At 39.8% G+C, this 6722-nt stretch overlaps 1 long non-coding RNA gene across 1 annotated transcript; it reads left to right on the forward strand.

Moving 5' to 3' along the window:
- Nucleotides 1–2541: 2541 nt before the first annotated feature.
- On the forward strand, nt 2542–5627 carry LOC121902467. Its single transcript, XR_006097561.1, has 2 exons — nt 2542–2690; nt 4802–5627. It is a non-coding gene; the product is annotated as an uncharacterized LOC121902467 (long non-coding RNA).
- Nucleotides 5628–6722: the final 1095 nt, after the last annotated feature.

A 6722-nucleotide genomic window follows, 5' to 3' on the forward strand; every position in this document is an offset into this window, starting at 1 on the left:
CAATATGCAGATTCCTCCATTTGCACGGATCATAAACTCCTGCAGGCCTTCTGCTACATCATCATTGCCACCATCATCATCACCAACATCATCTCCATCAGCAGCTGCCAGCGGCAGCGGGCGGTGAGCCGAACATCACAGGAAGTAAATTTGTGCCCCCATTCACTCAGCAAGGCTTTCATTAGTTTTCACCCGCGGTGCGAGAGTCAGTGAAGGCATCATGTGAACATTTGCATCTCTCTGACAGGAAGAAGCGTGATGTCGTCAGCTGCAGGACGCCGACGTCACACAGTTAATTAAAAAAAAAATGATCTCATTATTTTAAGAAGCTCTTTCTGTTTTGTTAATTGAAATAAACGGATTCAACGATGCATTTTACCACTAAACCGTTTATTTGTCTCTGAAACATTTTCCAGAACAGCATGAACCTGGAAATCTGTTCTGAAAAATATTTTATAAAATCAAAACAGCTGCAGACTTTTAAAATAAAGCAGAAACAAAAACAAACCCGCATTAAGGAAAGATAACATGACAAGCTCACCCTCCTGGCTTCAAGCGCTCCGGGGCCCGTTTCACCAAATTTGCAACATGCGAGCTGCAGCTTGCAAGATGAGATCATTTCCTCTCAAGTTCATTTTAACTCATTAATCTAAACAAAAGAAACAACATGCTTGCGACACATGCATGGGCATGAGAGAGGACTGTAGGACTCCCAAATTTATCTGATCCGATCTGCGTGTAACCAGTTCTCGCCAATCCCTTTCATGAAATAGCCCCTGCTCTGTTTCCGGGTCGCCATAGTAACTGGCTGCACCTGACAGATGGGAGTGGTCAAAGGTTACAAAAGGCCACACTTTCTCTTTTTCTGGGCAGCCTCATACTCATAAATGGTCTCCATAATGCTGCATTTTCTTTAGGTTTGCACTTTATACCACAGTACACACAAACCTCCACTCATCCAGACATGCTTTACACCACTGACTCCTTCCACATACCCACAACTTATCCTATCTTTCCTTGTTAGTTACATAAACTTACTTTGCAATTGAACCGAAGTTGTTGTTGATTTATCCTCTGGGGAACATGAACGTCTGTACAAACCTGAATTCCAATCAGTGTTGCTAAATAAGACAAAAATCCCAAAACCTGTTACAGCAATTAAACAACAGGTTCAGTTTTCCAAGTTTGTCTCAACAGGTGTCCATATGAACAGTGAAAGAGGTTTTCCTCGCTGTAATCATTCCTCCTCTTCATACTAGATAATAAAAGATCCTTCAAATGCTCTTACAATGGAAGTGATGGAGGCCAAAATCCACAGTGTGTCCACACAGCTTATATGAGTCTTCAGCAGTCTGAGTTAGTCATATCAAGTGGATATCTGACACATTTACAGTCTTTTTAGCATCAAATTCCCTCTTTGTGTTTCCCTGTTGAGCTGCAGGTGGAAGTATAGTAACAAAAAGAGGGACTTTGGCACTAAAAAGACTGTAATGTTGAAAGATATCTACTTGATTTGACTCATTTGGACGCTGAAGCTTCATATTAGCTTCAGATAAACTTTTAAATACATTTTTGCATAGTCTGTCCTCCATCACTTCCATTGTAAGGTCATTATGAAGGGATCTTCTAATGGTCAGTATGAACAGGAGGAATGGTTACAACAAGAAAAACAGGTTTTAATGTTCATTTCGGCTCCTGACTTGAAAAACTGTGAACTCATTTTAACTCTAAGTTTTAACTCATAAGAACATAACAACTTGTGAAGTATTTTATCACGTAACTGATGAGAGAATAATTGGAATAGGAAATAAATAATTTAGTTGTGATCAACTGAAATGACATTTGGTTTTTGGCTGTCATCAGCTATCAGTCAAAATTAAATTAAAAAGTCTCAAACATGACAGCATGCTTCGGAATATATTAGCTGTAATGTAACGAGTTCTCGTTAATGAACTCAAACATGCTCAAACGCAGCTTTGGTCCTTTAATTTCCGCCTTAATTTCTCGGGGAGTTCCTTGAGGAAGAACGTAGCAAATCTGTTCCTGATTCTGGCTTCAAATTAAATCCTTCCTATTTAACCCCAAACAAGCCTTTACTTGTTTTCAATAAACAAATGTAATTTAACATTTCAACAGGCTGTTGGATCTTTAACCAGGCAGTGATGTTGGCTTAAATGGTTGGATGAGTGTTCGAATGAACGTAGGCGCTGCTGGATGCTGCCTGTTGATTTCAAATGCCTTCTTGTTCTACTCGCGGCTGTGGGTGGACGACAGCACCGCTAATTAATGCAACCATCAACACCAAGTACAACTGTGTGAAATGATTATCCAAATAGATTCTAAAAAGTGTAGAGACCGGTCCTTCTCAGGGGATAAAATCTATTTAAAATATTGAATCACTCCTCTGATTTAGTAAATAATGTGTGTTCTCACATTATAAATCATGTGAGGACATGAAAAAACTTTCCTCTTCCACTCTCAAAAACATGTTTCTCTTCTTGTTCCTTCAGTTGGATGTTGTTCTGTTCTCTATGCAGGCTGATGTGGTGTCTACAAGCAAGATTTGGGACAATACGAGTGTGATGTAGGAGCTTGAAGCCTCCGGTGCACATACAGTTGTTACATCCCAGTCGAGGGGAAACCTGGACATAACATGTTTAGAGCCCCCGCTCTTCCCAGGCCCAAGAACGGTCAGTCCGACAACCATCAAAGTTCACTGTAGCAGTTTATTTTGTAGATCTTCGGAGTTGAGCAATGCCCAAAACCCCCACCCTAAACTTCCCTATGGAAAAACAAAATAGAAACAAAAGACAAAGCATCACCTAACTCCTAATCAAGAAAAACAGGGAAAAAAAGGTTCTTACTCCTATAAATTAAACTGCTACCAAAGTTTGTGCAAATATTTACAATGCACATAAGGGAGAAGAGCCTGCCTAGCAGACCTGGCTGACATTAAATCTGCAGCGCTTTACCACTCATATACATGACTAACACACACACACACACACACACACACTACGACTAACAGGATGGGCCTCTGTTGTTGGACGTGGGAGAGAGAGAGAGAGAGAGAGGGCGGGAGCCGGCATCAGCTGGTGTTTAAATCATCCGTTCTGGCCAATCAGCTGTCCCGGCACCCGGGCCAATCAGGGAGCATCACCTGCACGCAATCAGACACGCGCACACTAGAGGGGTGAGGACGAGAGAGAGAGAGAGAGCGGTTATTGTAAAAATAGAAATACAGATGACCAGCAGGAGCAAAAAACACAATAATGAGCGAGGGTCATAACACAGTGTGAACGGACTTTCAGTGAATGAAAGATATCTCATGTCCAGTAGTTAAAACTGTGAAATGAAAAATATTTGCATATTCATAGATTGCTTTGAGTAATTCATGTCTAATGTTTTTTTTTCCCTCAAAAGAATTTAAATTATCTCATTAAAATCCTTAAAATTAAATATCCTCCTTCTCCCCTACTGAAAAATCCAGACAGTATTTTGTCTTAGAGCACGTCTGGAGAGGATCTTTAGTAAGTAAGTAAAGTAAAAATCACGTTCATTTTCCCCAACGTTATGTGACTCACAGTTTGAGCTCTTTTACAGCTTCGATCAACGTGAAACTCTCATCAGAATCATGAGAAGAAAAGACGAACTGTGTTAGAAAATATCTGTTTTTTTGGTAAAAAGTTGACGGTACAAGACGAGACATTTCAGCAGGAAACAGTCGACAACTGAGCTTAAAATTCAGCCGCGTTCACCAACAACAGCAGGAGGAAGCTAAAAATTATGATGTTACAATCTACAGAGTCACTTTTAAATGACTTTAAATTTAAATGAGTTTAGTTTAAAACTTAAGCGACGAAGCGTTTGGAATTCATTACGCTCTGTTTCGTGCCCATAGCAACAGCAGCCAAGGCTTATGGGTATTGCAGTATTCTTATATGTCTGCCACAATAACGTTAAAGTAATTGAAACTGGTGGTCATAATATAAAGTTTAAAGCTATAGGATCTCTAACATTATCCAGGAGATTCCTGAGTCTCTATGATCAGTAACATTGAGGAGATTGAAATGAAGATACAGAATAACACTCTCTGATATAACAGAGTAGGCAGATATAGTACATTTTAGATTAAAGGAGACACATTATGCACATTTTCCAGTCTGGGCTCTACTGGAATATCTCTGCATGATTAAAATCCTTATTTTACTGATCCTTTTATGCAGCTCCTCAGTTCAGCCTCTGTATGAAACAGGCCGTTTTAGCTCCTGTCTCTTTAAGGCCCGCCCCCCAAGGAGCCCACTCTGTTCTGATTGGCCGGCTCTTGGAAGCTGTTCCAGAGTTTATGTAAACAAACTATATAGTGGCAGGATTTCACTTATTTTTTCTTTTTCTCCTTCTTTACTCCAAATGTCAACTTCCCAAATACACCCGTACATGTTCAAATGGACAGTATTAAATAATGCATGGAAAGACCTTAGCAACGACCTTAGCAACCAAGGCTACTGAACGGTCAGTCATTTGTGGACATGCTCAGCTTGTCAGCAAGGGTAGAAAAAACGTTGCAAATGCAAGTTTTGTAACTTCTAAAACTTAACATCCAACATCCTAACAGGATATAAATGTCAGAAAGTCACAAAAAGCATAATATGTCCCCTTTTAACCTTCTTATAGTGACAGCAGTGTTATGTGTGTTATGTGTTACAGCATAGCACATACTCTACAGTATTGTATCAGAGACATGGACACCATTAGAAGCAATCATTCTTTCCCAGTGACGGTTGTTTTCTCTTCCCTCCAGCAGCAGCAGCAGCATCATCATCTGGCGAGCCCGTGGTGGTCTCTCTATCCCAACCTCCCCCCTCCTCAACCCTTCCCATTCTTCATCGATTTTCACGGAGCAGATTCCTCCCATGCCGAACAGTTCCCTCCTTGTACAACGAGAGCGCATCTCTGACAGCTGAGGCCAACTCATAGCCCGTGGCGATCGTCTGGAGTGGACGGACGCACCGAGCAGACAATGACTCGCCTCAAAGCAGCGGCAGATGTCCAAGTGATTGCTGCAGACGCTGTCTTTCATTAGAGAGCCTACAGCCCAGCTCATAGCCGCTTCCACTGATTGGAAGAGAAATATATTTAAAAAAAAAAAAAAAGAAAAAAAAAAGAAAAGCACTCTTCTTGGAGTTCAAGTGGCCATTTGCACAATATGTGCTATTGTAGATGAGTGTATTTTTGTACCAAACAGGAGCTTTATTATTGAAGAAAAAAGCAAGAAGAGGCCTTTTATGTGGCCATCAGGGACCTTGAGAGTAAACTGCTGCTCAGAGCTGAACGAAGTGATTTGTATTTGTAACAGAAAGATATTCATCATATCAGCTTTTGGAATAACAACCCCTCAGATTGATAAATTGAAATACAGCGTCACCCTTGTTCTTACATTATCTCTGCCAGCATGAAAAAAATTCTGTGATCACTATTGCGTAACCTTATTCATAATTACTTTAAAAAAAAAAAAAAAAAGCCTCTCAGGGTTTCATGTCAAAGTGTACATGTAAGCTAATGAAGAAATATCCATTACTAAAAGAGAAAACTCCCTTTTTATGTGTACTTTTTTTTGTTCTTCCTGTCTACCAGCAGTGATTAAAAGTGAACTGTTGACATCATGGTGGTCGACCGCTCACAGAAAAAGGAAAAATTTTCCCCAACAATGTGTTTCATTGTTATTAAGCCAAGTGGGTGTCCAGGAAAATTCATGACCAATCAATCACTTGAACTTGTGATTAATGATCCGGAACACGACAACAACTGCCGCCCTTTAGCGTCTAGCATATGCTAGCAGTTATGCTAGTTGTCAAGCTAGGAATGTCAATTTACACGTTGGTATAGTGAATGTCCTGACGTTACTTTTCCACTATTTAACAATGGCAGATGAGGGTGTTTAACTCCTGAAATAGATGTAGAAAAAGTTCAACTAGCTTTCATTTAGGGTTCTAGAAAATCTGGCTTTTTTGCTAAATAAGAGTACTTAATTAATCCCAGTTGGAAATTGTACTGTTACAGCAGCTTACAGCAAAAAAAAAGACAAAGATAATGAGCAAAAAAACTATACGATACTTTTAAACAACAGCTTAAAATAAGTGGTACTGTACATATATACATGTGTAATTACCTACATGTGCAAATAGTGAAAGGTGTAGGAGTCCAGGGTGTTTGTATCACATCTTAGAATAAATATTATTTACCAAATTAACAACTATGAGCTGACAATATAAGATCTGATAAGATTTGTGTTGTCGTTTTCAAGTGTAACTTATTAACATAAAATATTTATTTATTTAATTAGGTGTACTTGATGAGGCACTGGAAAAAATACAGGGGTTGGGAGAACTGGTGTGACGCCTTACTCTCTCTGGACCCTTAGTGGATAGATGGTGTGCGTCTGATGAGAAGGTATAAGGTTCTAATTCAAACATGTCTTCTTCTTTTTGTTTGTTTTCTGGAGATTATTTGAACCGTCTGCATCCAGGATTGTGTGCCGGTCCAAAGCAAGGAGGATTAGAATCGCCGTGGTAAAGAAAGAGGTCATTAGGCCAAGTCCCAGATGAAAGCTTAAAGCTTATTGATGAGCTTTTTTTTTTTCATGTTTTGCCGGCGTGTTGCTGCTTCGCCTTAGGGAGACGGTTCTGGCAGAGATTTTTGGAGCGAGCGTTTCTACAGTGAGT

Source organism: Thunnus maccoyii, chromosome 8, assembly GCF_910596095.1.
Source record: "Thunnus maccoyii chromosome 8, fThuMac1.1, whole genome shotgun sequence".
Taxonomy (NCBI): domain Eukaryota; kingdom Metazoa; phylum Chordata; class Actinopteri; order Scombriformes; family Scombridae; genus Thunnus; species Thunnus maccoyii.